This window comes from Anser cygnoides, chromosome 3 (assembly GCF_040182565.1).
Source record: "Anser cygnoides isolate HZ-2024a breed goose chromosome 3, Taihu_goose_T2T_genome, whole genome shotgun sequence".
NCBI classification, from domain to species: Eukaryota; Metazoa; Chordata; class Aves; order Anseriformes; family Anatidae; genus Anser; species Anser cygnoides.
Window position 1 is genome coordinate 100,173,117 of NC_089875.1, and position 18,295 is coordinate 100,191,411.

The 18,295-nt window shown below is 37.5% G+C and overlaps 1 long non-coding RNA gene across 1 annotated transcript; it reads right to left on the bottom strand.

The window, feature by feature from the left end:
* Nucleotides 1-1,926: 1,926 nt before the first annotated feature.
* Nucleotides 1,927-14,427, bottom strand: LOC106030449 (uncharacterized). Its single transcript, XR_010830565.1, has 3 exons — nt 13,579-14,427; nt 13,303-13,478; nt 1,927-3,474 (listed from the first exon to the last, which is right to left on the bottom strand). It is a non-coding gene; the product is annotated as an uncharacterized lncRNA (long non-coding RNA).
* Nucleotides 14,428-18,295: the final 3,868 nt, after the last annotated feature.

Below are 18,295 nucleotides of genomic sequence, written 5' to 3' on the forward strand. Positions count from 1 at the left end.
TCTCAAGGTCACACCTGCTGTAGAGATCCCATATTCCTTGTGAGAGACTCCTTGCTGCAACAGATTCTCAGTGGGTGATTAATAGCTTGTTAAACTTTATAAGCTTTATTAAGATTATATCTTAGATTGATTGTGGACATATAATGCTCAAACTTTTAGACATAAACTGCTGACCCAGTCTGGGACTAGGAGTGGATTCAGTTTCACTTAGGCTCGTTACCTCTTCAGTTCAAGGAATTTATAAAGCAAGGGGGGTCTCCTCTGAACCTTGTGAACCTCCATTCTGAATTTCCACTCAAAGGGAGAGTCTTCCTGATGTGTCTGACTTACCTTGTTTTATTTCTATGTAGTAAATAATCAAGTGTACCTTGCCATCCCCAATCTTGTTAAGCTGACATCTTATTTATGATTAAGCTTTGTTAGATCACTACTTTATATTGCTGTTTCTCTCTTATGAGTGAAGTGTATAATTTCATCCATGACAGGGGGGAAAGACTTACCAGAGGGTGTAGGGGAAGAGCATTTGGAGATAGCACAAAGTTGATTAAGGGGGGATCTGGTGTAGAAATGAAAATTGGGGAAAGGAAGGAATTAAGCTGTTTTGGAGACAAGCAAATATGGTAAAATAGAGAGAAAAGGCTAAAAGGGTCTAGGTACTGGCCAGTACATTAGTCTGGCCATGCCCTGCGACTGATCAGTGCAGTTGATCCTGTCTCCTGATTAAACTCAATAGTTAACTTTTTTCCTGGGTGAGGAACTCCCTATGTGCATGTGTGTATGGGAGTCTAATGGCCAGAAACTGGAGTGGGACCTCACATCTTAGGGACATCTTCACACAAGCCTAAAAAGCAGACAGTTTTGGTAAGAAAACTAATAACAGTGTCCTTGAACATAAGTGAGATAAAGATAGTTCCACATCATCCCTGCAACCAGCATGAGGCAGATGATTCAGGAGCTGTCCTTCTCACTATCTTGATACTACTTTGCCACTGTGAGAGCTAGGTCTTCAACACTTCCAGACTTTAAAAAAGTTGTCCAATTTTTTTTTTCTCTCATGTACATATTATAAGCAAAACCAATAAAAAAGGTGAATACAAATTTTGATAGCATTCTTTGTTCTAACAGACAAAATGATACTGAAACTCTAATCAAGGAAAAACTTTAACATGCCCCCTGTTATACGGAAGGCATCCTCTAAGCTGCTTGGAGAGTATTGAAAAGATCAAATTAGAAAAAAAAAAAAAAAAAAAAGGCAAAAAAGCTGAAGGCCAAAGAATATCATTTTTCGTTCAAAAAGATCATTAAAAAGCATAAATAAAACCTCATCTAAAATCACAGTTTTCTCAGTATGGTCATTATATGATATAACTTCAAAGTAGCAATCTAAATTTTGCATTTACTTATCCTTCTGCTGAATTTCTTGACCTTCATCTGTGGAACACAAGTGACTTGTGTGGGGTTACTTCCAATAATTCTGTAAAATTTGCAGAGAAATACATTTATACTTCAGCTGGACTTGCAAGATGATCAAAAATGGAGAATACAAATCATGATTTCAAAACTAATAAACTCCAAAAAAAGACTGTCATGGTTTTGTCTGCGATAGAGTTAATTTTCTTTGTAGAGGCTTATATGATGTTGTGTTTTAGATTTTTGATGAAAACAGTGGCGACAATACACTATTTTTAGTTGTTACAGAGCCAAGGACTTTTCTGCTTCTGGTGCTGCCCTGCCAGTGGAGGTGCACAAGGATCTGGGAGGGAACACAGCTAGGACAGCTGACCCAGTCTGACTGAACTTGCTTGAGTGTTAATCTGCATATCTTTTCTTCTATTTAGAATGAACAACATCTTGCCTGCATCATTCATTAGATATTAACTATATTTCAAAAACTATGACCAGTTACAGTTAATCATAACTGTGTCATTTGATTTATAATTGTAATGGCAAGAGGTCTAGGATTCCATTAGAAAATTGAAAGATTAGCATATCTGAGTATATTCTCACTCTGTGTTGCAAGGCTTTCTGAATAAGAGCTTGCAGGAGAACTGAAGAAAAGATGAGCAAAAGAATGGGGAATATAAAATAATAATAATAATAATTTTCTATTTTAGAAACTTATAGGAATTATCAAATTCTAAGAACTGCTAACAAGATTTAGAGTTACTGCAGTTATTAAAAGGTTCCAAATATAATCCTTAGAAAAAAATTGCCAGATATAACTTTAGAATATGTACTTATCACTAAAGGAAACCCTAAATCAAGCTAGGCTTGATACCTCAAGCATCCAAGCAGATCCAGTTTCTTTGAATTAAATTGAATTTCCAGTGAACTAAACTAAGACATGGTCCTAAAACGAAGACTGAGGTCTTCAAAATCCCACTTTTTGCAACCCAAAAGGACACAGATTTTGTAGTCCTTTTAACTTTCAGCACTGAGGCTTCCGAGGAACCTAGTTTTACTTCTGTTTGTATCCGAAGCACTTCAGGTGATGATATAGTGATGTATTGGACTTCAGCAGCAGCACAACCTTGTAGAGTCCCTTTCACCCACCTCTTATAAACAGCAGTCAGTTGTTTCCATATTTGTGCCACAGCCTGTTCCGCTTTTGTTTATAAAAGATCAGTTCCCTGAGGTGAGTTGCGGTGTGGCTTCATTATCACGTTGACACAACTGAGAAAATGGTATGTTGCAATACAGCTGTGACTGCATGATCAGACAATTTTGCTGTTGAATCCTCCAAAACATGAAGGTGCATCCACAGACTTCATAGGCTGAACAACAAACCATGAGCTCATGACTAAAGTTGGAGGAGTAACTGGAGTGTATAACAGATGCTAAAAACTGGATATGTATTTGCACAAAGACTAATTCACACAAAATTTGTAATCACGCTGTGGAACAAAGATTGGATCTATTTGTACCTATATTTCAGAGGATTATTGTAACTTCTAGACACTGTCATGCTCAGTCTTGTTGTCCTTCTCTGGCCAAATTAGTTTTCAGTTCTTGTGCTTTAACCTGCAGGCAGCTAGGCACCACACAGCCACTTACCGCCCCCCTCCCCCCCCGAGTGGGGTTGGGTGAGAGAATTAAAAAAAAAAAAAAAAAAGTAAAAGCGTGTGGGTTCAGATATTGACAGTTTAATAGCACAGAAAATGAAGTGAAATAATATTAATGACAATGGTAATGATAGTAACAGAATGTACAAATCAAGTGATACACAATGCAATTGCTCACCACCTGCAGACCCACCATGCCCATCCCATCCCTGAGCAGCAATCCACCCCACCCTGGCCACACACCTCATATTAATTGTTCAGAATGACAACATATGTTATGGAATATCCCTTTGACCAGTTTGGGTCAGCTGTCCTGGTTCTGTCTCCTCCTGGCTCCTTGTGCACCCCGGCATCCTCACTGGCAGGGTTGAATGAGAAGCTGAAAAATCCTTGGCTCTGTGCAGGCACTGCTCTGCAACAATCAAAAACATTGGTGTGATATCAGCATTATTCTTATCCTAAATCCAAAACATAGCACCATAACAGCTACTAGGACAAAAATTAACTCTATCCCAGCCAAAACAAGGACAGTTCTTTTATTCAAAGTAGAATAAATTCAGTCAATATATATCATCTCTATCATATGTAACCTACAAATGAAAGAATTGTCAAGAAAACATGACTGTGGTTTGCAATCTGTTAATATCATCGAGAATCTCATCATGTTCAGATTCAGGTAGATTACAAAAACCTCACAATAAGATATTAAAAATTAGTAAAATTGTGCACCAACACATTCTTCTGTATCTAAATGCCTCCTCAGTTTTGCAGTCAGTCGGTTCTGCTCTACAGCTTGAAGAACCAAAACACATTTATGTTATCCTTGTCACAGGAAAATCTCAAACTGGGCAATGAAATACAGGTCAGCATTTGCAATGAGGGGAAAGTGCAAGATGAACTTGCAGAAGATGACAACAAAACCATGACAAAGTGATAGCAGAAGTGAAAGAGTGAGGTGCTGCTGTAATTTATTACACCAAAGGGGAAAATGAAGGCATCCTACAATAGAAATGCAGGCATGGTAGTGTCAGGGAGCAGCAAGGACTGCTCCTCAAGGGAAGGTGAACTGGAAACAAGGTGTCACACCAAGGCAGGCAGTGTCCTCACCAGTGAAGCATGCAATCCCACAACATCTGATCAGGGCTAGCAGGTCTAGAGACAGTAACCTGGATCAGATATAGCTCAGTGATCTCCCTGCAAGACCATGGTGACAAGGTAGGTCTGAGAGCAAGCTGAGAAGTCAAGTAAAGCAAGTCAAAATTACAAAATTAGTAAGATACACGGCCAGAAACAGAGATATGCGCAGCATAGCTCAGACAAGGAGCAAAGGTGACAGCCTGAACACAGCTGCACCTCCCAGACAAGATGAGGAGGCCCTAGACAAGGCTTCTCACAGCTCTCTCAGACAGCTGGCTTCACCCCAGCCTGATTACAGGTTACAGTGCTGTGCCATATCAAACTGACCTTGAGCACAGGAGACCAAACTCCTAGGAAGGGAGGAAAAGGTTGTTGCTGCACTCAGGGTGCTGACAGCTAAGTTTTCAAGATTTCTGAAAACAAATTATGGAAGGTGAGAAGATGACAGTATGTGAAAAGGAGTCAAGCGATAGAAAGGTGATTGTAGGGTTAGTGTTTCAAATGTGGAGAAGTTGAACTGATAAAGCAGTAGTAAAAACTGAACTTTAACTGCAAAGGCATGAAAAACAGCAAGATAATTTATTTTGCTTTCAGATCCTCCATATCCTGTCTTGTATGCTTACATAACTGATGTAGGAAAAAATTTAGACAGTAGTCCTGTTCTGTAGATTGAAAAAAAAAATGATTAAGAAAAGAAGGATCCTTTCTAATTAGGTCTTACTTACAGGCTAAGTGAGAAAAGTGGTGTAGTACTTGTGCAATGTTGGATATATGCTCCAGTTAACCACAAGATAGATAATACTGATAATCTTGCCTAGATTAGAAGGAAAGGTTAACATACACAGAATCAGGAGCACAATGAATCGCACACCACTATTTCAGTTATAAACTAAAGTTACAGACGTGTAGAGATTTAGAGAAGTTTACATGCCTAAATCTCTACACAGCCTGTTCACATTCAGGTCAAATGTTCAGTCTTTCTGCAAACTGAATGAATTTCACTGAAGTCGTCTGCTTAATCTGAAGATGTGAATCAGGTCTGTAAATGCTGTTATTGCTCGGAAACTCATACGACTTTTTAGTCTTAGTCCTGTGCTCAAATCGGTAGCTCACTTATGTTATAAATATACATTAGCAATTTTTCATTTATTTATACAGGTATTGAACTAACCATACTATTTTTAAAAATGGAGTTTCATTTTATTTATTTTCTTCTCATCCTCTTCCTTTTTTTTTTTTTTTTTTTGATGTTTACTGTCATTTCCCTGTTTTGCTAGTGTTTAATTCTCCAAGACAGTAAAGGAACAACATTCTAGTGCTGTTTTTCCCTCTGGAAAAAAGAAAAAAAAAGAAAAAAAAGTGTTATGATGAATAAAGATTGGAGTTTAATAAAATTCAGATAGTAATTCAAATAATTTCTACTTTATTTTCCTTTACTTTTTAATAATCAATCACAATGTGCTATTTACTAATTGCTTTTAAAATGTACATAGCTATTGATTTTAAAATTAGATGGGGCCTAAGTCTCCTGCTAAGATTATTTACAGGAACTTAAAGGAGCTATTCAACAGGAATAAGAGTGTTAGAAGCAGACCTTAAAGAATTAGAAATTTCTCTTCAATTTTACTATCTAAAATTATCCATGTGTGACTTACTCATTTTGTTTTGTCAACATCAAACGTACTTCACAGAGAGAAAACTAACAGAAGTTATGAAATGTGATTAGAATGTGCTTCTTTACTCTTCACTTTGCATTATTACTGAACAGAAAACATTATTCGTCAATAATGTGGATCCAATTCAGCTTATTAATTCTATTAATTTTATTAATTAAGTTGTGTATGTAGAACACATGACAAAAAGGCTAAAGGCTTTAGGTCACTGTAGGATGGACAGGGAGACAGTAGGCATGTGGGTTACTTCTTTTCACGCTATGAGTAAGTCTCATATTGGTTGCTCTTTACGGGGTGTCTACATCTCAAGCCTAGCAGAGATCAGAATCTAGCACTCTGGCCAAAATTCTACTCAGCTGAGTTATGATCTTAGTAATAAAGAAAAGTATTATAACACAAATTACACCAATGAACATTTTTGGTAAATGCAATCACAATTCCCTGTGTTGTGTTTTTCTTTTTCAAAACATGATGCAAACATTAATTGTGACAACTCATTAGCAGAAAAAAACAAGCATGTCTAATCATTCCCTGCTGCTTATTTAAAGGCAGAAACTTTACTGTAGTTGCAGAGATGTGTGTTTTCAGCCTTGAAGTTACCCTTTCTGAAACAAAATTTGAGCTACTAACTTCTGTGAAGAAAAAAAAAAAAAAAAAAACCCACCTCTGCAGCTATTCATACAGTCTATGGACTCCATTTTGCCTCCAACCCTGGCCATTTAAAAACAGTTTATACCATTCCAGATACATAATTATGATAAGACGTACTGGCTCTCAGAAGCTGCCCTGAAGACTTCCCATACACTAAAACAAATGTAAAATGAACAAAAGATGTATATATTATGATATGAAAATGAGTTCTTAGCATTAACCTCAGTAGTCATAAATGATCAATACATGCTTGGTAGTTAATATCCTATAGAAACATAAATGAACTGTATTTAAGATAAAAATAAATATATATGTGTGCATATATGTATATTCCTTTGAACTAAATACATTTGTTCTTTGGCCATCTTTTGCAGATTCTTTTTCATTAAATCTTTTCCTTTCAGTTTACAAAGAAAGAAAATTCTGTATGATTTCTTTAATACTATAGAGCTAAAGAAGCATTACTAAGAATGTTAATAAATGCTTTCATGAAAAGAAATAAACGTAGATTACTTTTGTATACTTGAGGAAAAATAATTTAATTCCAATAATAACTTGAATTTAAGATTAGAAAAAGAATTTTTTTCAGAGCCTTATCATCCCTTTAAAATTGCTTTTAAGCTTTTCTCTGTTTACTAGTGAATCAGAAACTACATCCTGAATTAAAATGATGCAATCTAAAAGTCATCTGCAAAAGCACCAGCTTTATTAACATTCTGATCTTTTCTCTTTAAAAAAATGCTCACACTGGAAATTTACAACATTATTTACCGTGTGTGTGAAAGGAACAGGTATGACATTATGTACTTGTAAGTATAGCATAACTTCTGAAAGAGTGGTAGGACCCAAATCCTCTGCATTATTAGAACTGAACAAATTACAACTAACTCAGACCCTTTTATCTTTTCCATCTCTTCTGGACAAGCTTAAATCAACCTTGTGATTTTCAACCTCCTGGGAAAATTTTTATAATCCAACCAGGTGTCACACAAGGAAATAGGATTCCTTCACGTTACGTTGTTGCCTGGTGCTGGAATTAGAAGATCATAGAATCACAGAAGATGCTGTGAGATTTATGATATTAATGAGAGAGTATTTTAACCCCATCTGGTATATAAAATGAGCTAGACCGCTCTCTTCAGGCAACACAATATCCTACAGCATAAATTCAACGTGAGATGAAGGTACAAGATAATGCCTTATCATTTTTGTTAATAAAAAAAAAGAGTCAAATTTAAGGAAAGGTGCATTGCATTGGTGTAAGGGGTACAGTTTAGTTTCCCATCCATTGACAGCTAATGCCATTTGAATGCTTTGTGGTAGTCACACATGGTCTGGCAGATGTTACTCAGGCCCTGCACTTCTCGAGCTGCAGCTGGAGGCCCATTAGGATAATCCAGAGTGCTTAGCATGAGGTATCTAGGTATCTATATATGAATCTCTGAACTGAGTCCTACGTTTCTGGCAATATTTTAGGATCAAGAAAATGGTAGAGACATTTGACAGTGGAGACAAAGTGAGATAGGGCTCCAAATTAAAGTTTCCAGTGTTCCAGTAGGTGACATGGGCAATGTAATGGATTTACCTTATTTAAAAAAAAAAAAAAAAAAAAAAAAAAGGTTAGATATTAGGAAAATCTTTCTAATTGAAAAGGGAGTTATGAAGGAGAAAAGTCTTGTAAGCAGACTGTGGCATCTTGATGGGGATTTGCAGAATGTGGTTAGGCTGAGATTCAAATGATAAATGATGAGGAAAGAAGATGAGTTAGATGACCTCTGAAAATCTTTTCCACTCCAAAATTCTCATTGTTTTAACTTGCTTTTAAAACACATTTAAAATGAAATGTCAGCAGTTTATTGAATGATTATGGGGGTAGTCACATCTCCCTTTTTAAGTGTCTTCGATTCCGTATCATACCATGCATTTACAGAGCCAGGCAGACTCCCTTTGTAAACGGGGTCTGTTCGGGCCCCTGATGTCATTCTGTAAATAAATTTTTGTTGGCAGTGAAGACAAACTCATCTGAAAATTCCACGTAGTGTAGCAGCATTTCATCTATTTGTCATGTTTCTGTTTCAAAAAATATTTCTTCCCCTTGCAGTATAAGATTCATTGATAGCTTCTGAACATGTCAAGTAAAATTTTATTACTAGATATCTCCTTCACCTGCCAAATCAACAGTTGATTCCCACCTAGTGAGAGCAGTATGTGAAATATCTCATACTCTTAACTATATAGAATCAACAAAGCCATACAGCCAATGGTCTACTGGTACCCATAGTTGGTGATGAGCAATTGGAACTCAGACCTGGATTTATGTTAATAGAAAAACATCACATCATGAGGCAGAATCAAATTAGGTAATAGAAGAACAAGCTATGCTGTGGCAGTAAACATATACCAGTAAAGAAAAAATCAGCAGTAAGCCAACAGATGAGTAGAAATTTGAAGTTTAAATGCATATTCATACTACTAATGATGATGGTGGTAATAATAATAATAATAAATAAATAAATATACCCCCAAATCAAGAGAAGAAATGGGATGCGTAAGAGACAGGTTGCTGTGATATACAGAGCCAGGATACTACCTATAATAAGGTATCAGTCATGCCAGCAAAGAAGAATAGAGAAAATCATAGTATTAGCAAGATGGCAGACTCTAAAGAGCTGAAGACAACAGTCAACCAATAGCCAAGTTAATAAATGCTATAAAGGAAAAATCCCCTGACGTCTTCAACCTTCCTGGAAGCAGAAACTAATTCTTCACAGTGAATATTTAATTGAATGCTCAAGCCAGCTAAGTAAAATTGTTGGAACCTAAACTGATGAGAGGGCCTGGGAAGGCAACAAAAAGTAAATGGATGATTCTTAACCTGTAGTATGTAGGTTGTTATTCAAAGAGAGAAGCATATTAACACAAGCTTTAAGAAAGATCATTTTAACCTTCTCTTTGGCATGAAACAATTTAATAAAGGTATATGTCAAAAGCAATCAAAGAACAGAAGAACATAACTTTACATGGAGTCCATAGATCACAGAATCACACAGAATCTGTCTGTTTTTCCTCCATAAAGTCTTGACTTGTACGTATGAAGGCTTTATTAGGAATAAGAAAACACCAAAGCTATATACGAAATAGTTGTTACTCTTTTATCTCCAAGCTGTAAATACTGTGAAGATCTTATAAAAATACTTTTGTGCAACATGATCAGAAGAGAAAATACCCATGCCTAAACTCTTATACACAGAAAAATTATATATATGTATATATATGTATTTAAATACATACATTTATGCTCATATTCTTACTGAAAAAAAATGTGGATATTGTTCTTGTAAGTATAAATAGACTGTAAAAACATAAAGGCACTACATAAATATAGCTTACTTAACTGCAGCCTTACTCAACAGCATGCAACTTTCTGTATATATTTGAAGAGCGACAAAATACAGTAGTTTAATTTTGCTGCAATTTTATTAACTGGGTGGATGTTCTCTGATGGCAGTTCCCAATTACAATGGTTAAGACCTGTATCCATAATGACCTCATCTTTATGTACACCTAAGAAATACTTATCTGGAAAGCTCCATGTAACATGTCTGCACTTCATCTAATTGCTGTTAAGTGATTTAAGAGCACTGCTACTTCCTCCATCCACTCTGGCCCAGGATCACTCCTGTCTAGCAACTAAAACCCGGTTCAATGTTTGGGGACCCAGAATCTCTACTCACACACGGGTCTTGTCAGTAGCTGACACGTAGTCCTTGCAACACGTACACATACTGGACAGAGAATGTGAATACACAGAAAGAGAATTAAGAAAAGATTTAATAAGAAAATGTAAGAAGACAAGATAGACTGCAGTGATGAGGCCAGACAAGCATAATAACCAGCACTGTTTCACACAATCAGCCCTTTTATACCATTTCTACCTCTTCCCCTTTTCCTCCCACTTCCTCCTCCAGCTCTCCTATCCCCCTGCACACCCCTCTTAGGTTTGAAGAGCTTTACAGTTTCATGTACCCTCTCAGTCCAGAGACCCACTGGTTCATGGTCTTATCCAGGTTGATCTTCCTGGGATCAGTGCCTGTAGTTTTTCAATAGTCCATCAATTAGCTTGACTGGGAGGTTTGTTTCTTGTCAATGTCTCCATGTTTATTTGTCAGGTCTGTGTCTTTCTCTATATTTTGGGTTTTGGCTTGCTCATTTTCCCTTAATTTCCCAATCAACAATGTCCCTGATTAGATAAACCTCGCTGGAATAAACATTCTCACACTCTCACATGCCCATACCATTCAGTGTGACTGACCAAGTTTGGTCCCCATCACTGCCTTCCTTATCATTTGCCAGTCAGGTTTGTGTCACTTTATGTTCCTGTTTATGGCTTCCACCTTTTCTTATTATCCCTTGTTGCACTGAAAAAGGTCCTTGACCAGGCATCCTTAAAGGAGAAGACACTCTCCTTCCACACATCTTTACAATTGTCATGTTTCTTCCTCAAAGATAATGTGTTCCTCCTTGGTTATAGGATTTCTTGATAGCTCCTGAACAGCTGTTATGTAAACTTTTATTAGAAATCTGCTTTGTCTGCCAAATCAGCTATTCATTTTTGCCTCACAAGACTCCACGGCTTCTGTCAGTTTTTTGCCCTGCCACAGCTGGTCCCAATCTCAACTGAAAAATCACAGTTCTTAAATCATTCATGAGAGAGGGAGCAAAAAAAGGGTAACCTGCTTCTTGTATTACACACTTCAGACCTCGAGGATTTTCCTCTAGATTTTCTGTGAAGTTCATATTCCAAAGTTAATTTATTTTAAATCAGCCCTGTGTGACATGAGTATTCTGTTAGATGCCTGACAGCAGGAAAGCTTTCAGTCTCTGTCTCTTTCTAGTTAACACTGATCAAAAGTATAGTTACTACAAGTAACTATACATGATGAATAATTGAAGTAAATTATGTAACTGATATTTTTTGTTGATGAGCACACAAACCTGGATCCAATAAACAATGAGTGGAACAGAATATTGTGCCACAGATGTCTCATGTAATTTAAATATATGTGCTACATTGTAAAGTGACAGTACAGTGTTTTCTCACACCCTAGAAATTTAAGCCTGGATTACAGATTCTTTGCCTCTTTACCTGTTCTATAACAACTCTGATAATTGCCAAGAATCTCCTCCTCTTGGCAAATTACATCTCTCCTGAGTTGTAGAAAAAGAGGAACAACAAATTTGTTCTGTAGCTTATGCACTGGATTGCCCTTTGCTGACCTATTACTGCAAGGTTAGCTCATCATATTTTGATAAAGACCAGGAGTTAGTCACGTGGAATTATGCTTGCTCATGCCTAAAGCCAAGCCAAATCTTCCCACTGTGCTTTTAATTAATATTTTAATGGATGCTTTAATGCAGTAGAAATTCATCAAAGACCTAAATTTGATGTGAAAAACTCATCTGTATGCTGCTGTAGAAGTAAAGACGAGAGTGAGAATCTCCCTTTCATTTCTCGTCCTGTAATTTCTAGCAATTCAGTATGGTCTTATAATTAAAAATAGACCATGACCATAAAAATAATTCAAGGTGGAGAGAAGAAAACAGGATAGGCAAGAAATACTCCTATCACATACCATAAAGGAAACCAAACCAAAAGAAAACAAAACACCACCACCACCAACAACAAACTTTGCCCTTTCCAGTCATTAATGACTTCTACTCACTAATCACCAACAATAAGTCAAACAAGGACAATCATACCTCCAGCATAAATCATTCAGTTCAAACAGTTCCTTTGACTTAGATTTCAGAAATTAGCACAAGGGATTTCATTTGATTAATTGTTCTTACATCATTAGTTAATTTTATATGTACATATTGTACCTTATGATGTAAATCCTAAATTTAACAACCCATTCCCTTATTTATTCACCCTCAAGAGTTCAAACACAGTTTAAGCTGCAAGAATTAAAGGCAAAAGTAATACTGTTAAGGAAGAAATACTGTCATATAGACCAATCTTAGCTGCGCTCATTCTGTCATTCTTTTCTTTCTCTTTCACAGACATAAAACAGCATAAGGCATTACAGTGGAAAAGATTATTAACAGAACATATAGTTTTATGTATGAATTGACTAATGCCAGGAAACTCAGAAATTAAATTTCTATTCAGATCTGCTTTCTGTCTTTTCTATCATCTCTTCATTCCAAATGCAATTTTGCCCCTTAGTACATTTAATGATATTAATGTTTAATAATTAACATTAATAATATTAATATTTAATGATATTATTTAATCTTGCTTACATGTTACAACACACTTATATGTCTCAAACCTTTAATAAGGCAGTGATGTCAGTCTTATTTATCCCTTAGATTTTTATCCAGCATACATAGAAACAATCATTTTTATCTGTGTTTAGTACTGATTTCTACGAAGAGTATTGTACATTTAAAAAAATGTTTTAAAAGGCAGTAAAAGATGATGTAATGATCAACAAGTATGTGTAAAATTAACATATATTTATTGTATGTTTCATAAGCATTAATAGGAAAGTAAGTAAAAGGTTGGATATAATATTTTCCTTAAAACGTCACGTACACTTTGATGTGACACGGCTCCTTCATCTTGACATACAATTTGAAGAAAATGGTATGTTAATTATGAAGGTATAGAGGGAATAGATAAATGCTGTCTTACAGAACTGAGGCAATTGCAAAATTCATGAAAATCTAGAATGATTAATCTAGATATAATGAATTATAGAACAGATACTTACTATATTGTGGATGTTTAAATTATCCCTCTTTCCAACATCTCGCTCCTTTTTACAACCTGCAGTACAACAAAAGCTCACTTTTTTTTTTTTTCAATCAAAGGTAAAAGGTGAAATCACTGCTCCTCCAGTTATGCTCCTCCAACTCTCAGGATTAGGCAGATCAAGTTTTATCTTTACTATTAAAGAATAAGGGAAAAAAAAAAAAAAAGTATTAAATGCCTCTGCCTGTTCCTCATCCTTGTTTACTAGGTGATCATCTGCATGTGGTGGTTTTACCTTGCTGGGCAGCTAAACTCCACCACAACCACTCTCTCACTCCACTTCTTTGAAGGAAGAAAGCATGCTGGAAACAGAAAAAAAAAAAGAAAACTCACAGGTTAAGTATAATTTAATTAAATGGAAAAGCAAGGGGGAAAAAACAAGCAAAGGCTGCATGGAAGCACAGAGAGAGATAGAAAAAATATTCTCTACCTCCCATCAACAAACAATGTTCAGCCATGTCCTGAGAAGCAGAGCCTCAATACACATATTGGATTGGGAGGTCAGAGGTCTTCATAATGAGAGCACACCCTGTCCTTCTCTTTGTGGTGCTTTTACTCAGGTGAGCAGCTGAGCTCCACCACAGCCGTTCTCTCACTCCCCATCCTCAAAGGCAAAGGGGGAGAAAATACGATACAAAGGGCTCAAGGGTTGAGATAAGGACAGGGACATTGCCCAACAATTATGATGGGCAAAACAGACTCAGAGTAGGGAGACAGTAAGATTTATTGCCTATTACTAGCAAGCTAGAGAAGTGAGAAACAAAGGAAAGAAACCAAAAACACCTTCCCCCCATACACTCTCTCCTATTTCCTTCCCCCAGACAGCGCAGGGAAATAAGGGAATGGGGGCTGCGGTCAGTCTATAGCACTTCATCTCTGACACTCCTCCTCAATCACTGTCTTCCTCTGCTCCAGGTGGGGTCCCTCCCACAGGATGCCATTCTTCCTGAAGTGATCCTGCTAGGGCTGCCCACAAGCAGCAGCTCTTCAAGAACTGCTCCCACATGGCTCCGTACCACGGGGTCCATCCCCCAGGAGCAAACTGCTCCAGCACGGGTCCCCCACGGGCGGCAGCTCCCCCCAGACCCCCTGCTCCTGCGTGGGCTCCTCTCCACGGGCTGCAGCTCCGGCCCGGGGCCTGCTCCTGCGGGGGCTCTCCATGGGCCGCAGCCTCCTCCAGGCCACATCCACCTGCTCCCCCGGGGGCTCCTCCACGGGCTGCAGCGTGGAGATCTGCTCCGTGTGGGACCCCTGGGCTGCAGGGGGACAGCCTGCTCCACCAGGGGCCTCTCCACATGCCACAGGGGAACTTCTGCTCTGGCACCTGCTCCGGGAACCTCCTCCTCCTCCTGCACAGACCTTGGTGTCTGCAAGGTTGTTTCTCACTCTTCTTTCTCTCAGTTTTTGTAGCTCTCAGTCCAGCAGTTTTTTGTTTTGTTTTGTTTTTTTCCTTCCTTTCTTAAATATGCTCTCACAGAGGTGCAAACATCGCTTATTGGCTCAGCTCTGGCCAGTGGCAAGGCCCTTATCTAACATAGGTCTACTTCTGGATTCTTCTCACAGAAGCCACCCCTATGGCCCCCTGCTACCAAAACCTTGCCACGTAAACCCACTACACCCTTTTCCTACCTTTTGTTGCTGAGTGTGACACCATACAGTATGGAATATCCCTTTGGACTGTTTAAGTCAGCTGCCCTGGCAATATCCCTTCCCCACTTCTTGCCCACCCCCAGCCTACAGGCTCTGGGGGGGATTGGAGGGAGTCTTGATGCTGTGTCAGCAATAGACAAAAAAATGGTGTGGTACCAATGCAGTTCTAGCTACAAGGGCAGAGCACAACACTACATAGGCCTGTTGTTGTTGTTGTTGTCTGACACCACACTGGCTAATGTCAACTCGAGCTTTGCCTTTTCTGGTTTTCTCCCTGCAGATGCAAACTGTAGCTCTGTACTCCTTCTGTGAAGCCACACCTTTCTTCCAGAGGTAATATATTTTCCTTTTCTGCCTTAGTTCCAGGCACAGCTCCCTGTCCATCCAGGTCAGTCTTCTCCCCCACTTGCTTGACTTGCAGTGCAATGGGATTGCTGGCTCCTGGGCTTTCAAAAGGAAAGCAGGGCTTCATCACGTGTAATTGTTACTTGAGAAGACAAACATCCTAACTTCTTTCCCACAGCTTTTATTGCTGAGTGTGAAGTCATATGGTATGGAATATCCCTTTGTTCAGCTGGAGTCAGCTGTCCTGGCAGTGTCCCCTCCCACTTCTGCTGGTAGGACAGCCTGAGAAAGAGAGGAGGCACTGGTGTTGTGGAAGCACTGTTCAGCAACACATGGTGTTTTCAAGTTTCATTATGGTGTTATCAATGCTGTTTTGGTCAAAAATGGAAACATCACACCATACAAGCTACTGTTTAAAAAACAAACAAACAAAAAACACAAACAACAACAACAACAAAACCAACTCTCTACCAGTCAAAACCAGTAGAAGTTAGTACTCTACTATTAAGTTATTACAGTTATTAAGTTGACAAATAGAAAACTGTGCCAACAAGATTGAAAATATCACACTGATGCTGCAGACCCTTTGTCAAGCTGTGTATTAACATAGTGTGAGGGGCATCATGAAGACACATCAAAAAACTTGTTACTAGAAGCTGAAGAAAATTTAGGCTTCAGTGCTTGTATCTCACAAGGATATATGTAAAAGGTTGCTGTCAGCTCCTGCTTCAAATTAAATTAGGAAAAAAATCAGGCTTGTCTCCCACTGTTCCACTTACAGCACTGAATATCTGTAAGCATGAGTGCATCTTGTAAGTGTAGTCAGAAGCCATGGGAATTTAAAGGAATTTAAACCATGGGAATTTATGTTCTCACACAAACAGGCAAACAATAACTGACCGTCTGCCAGTAGCTGTACTTAAACTTCTTTCATTAAGTACAAGCTGTCTCTTCAACAATTTCAGTTATAAAAACCTTCATGTAGTTTTAATGAAGTGTTTTGGAGACCTGATTATACAGCATTTACAAATAATATTTGGTTCTTTCCCTCTGTTTTCCCTCATCATTGTGGGAGAAAGGCACTACTTACTTGACTGTAGAAGGCCAATTAAATTAAGAATATTTTATATATATATAAATATTTATTTTTTATTATTTTTATTTTTTTACAATGCACACATATATTCACAGCACAGCTTTTATATTTTTCTTCATACTGATTCAAACTTAACTAAGACATTTACACATGGCATTCTCTGCAGAAATAGTAAGTGTTGTGAACAAAGTGTAAAACTTTAATCTGTTAAACTATGAGTATATAATTACTGCATCTAGGCTGTTCCCTTAAACATACACATAAATCATAGTAGGATGGGAATACAATATGTATTGTGGAGTAATAATGCAGATACTATACCAGAATTTTAGTATTAGCACAATTTACTCTGCTCTCCTATACCGCCTATAGTAGCAGAAATAGGCCTTCGCCTATGTGATGTTATAATATCGGTAGTACCAGTACCTTTTCTGTTTTTGTCATATAAATAAAATTTCATCATATAAATTTCGTCAATATAAATGTCATATAATTCAACTCACTGTGTGTGTATATATATATTTACATATACTATACACACATATATATACATACATGTATATATACATATACTATATTCCTATATATCTACATATACTATACACGTATATATACATATATATATACTATGTACATATATACATATACTCACTGTATATATATATATACAGTGAGTTGAATTATATGACGTTTATATTTCCTTTTTCAAGAGTCTGATTTTTAGTACTTAAGAAAAAGGAGTTGCAACCATTGCAACTTTTCAGCACTTAATGGGGACTTATAAAAAAGATGGAGAGCAACTCTGCTCAATCAGATAATGACAGGACAAGGGGGAATGGTTTTAAACTAAAAGAGGGGAGATTTAGATTAGATGTTAGGAGGAAATTCTTCACTCAGAGGGTGGTGAGGCACTGGAACAGGTCGCCCAGAGAGGCTGTGGATGCCCCATCCCTGGAGGTGCTCAAGATCAGATTAAATGAGGCCCTGGGCAACCTGATCTACTGGGTGGCATCCCTACCTGTGGTTGTGGGGGGAACTAGATGATCTTGAAGGTCCTTTCCAACCTGAGCTGTTCTATGATTTTATGATTACAGGGTGTAAGACTACTGGATCTCACACCAAAAGTTCTGCCCCAAATTTTCATGCTGCAATACGGGTCATCCTGAATAATCCATTTGCTATTGATAATGTATTCCATTTGTATGTACATAGCTCCATCTTATGCAATTGTGTCTAAGCACCAGAATTTGGAAAAAATAAACAAGCAAACAAAAAAAAACAAACCAATAAAACAAAACACACATTTATATATATATATATTTTGCAATAATTGCTAGATTACATAGCTGCAAAACAGTGAAAATACCTCTTTAAAACACTTTGCAGCAACAGAAATACCATATGAATATGCTACCATCTCCCTCAGCTTCAGGACACTACTTACACAGAATTAACAGGCAATTATTTCAGCTGTATAAGACATTTCTATCTTACTACATCATGATAATGCTATATTATACATAAAACACACACACACACACACACACACACACACCCCACCACCACCAACAACAAAAAGTTTTGTTTTCTAGGTGTTGAACCAGACTAGCGACTAAAATAAAACCTTTATGTTTTTATAATCTAATATTACTATTTAAACTTCTATACAGTTTAATTATAGTGTATATATCTTCTATATATACACGTCCTCCTTCTTCCCCTTCACAGAATCACAGAATGCTTAAAGTTGCAAGGGACATCTGGAGGTCATTTGGTTCAATCCCCCTGCTTAAGTAGGGATACCCAGAGCAGGTTGCCTGTGACCACATCCAGATGGCTTTTGAAGATCTCCAAGGAGATC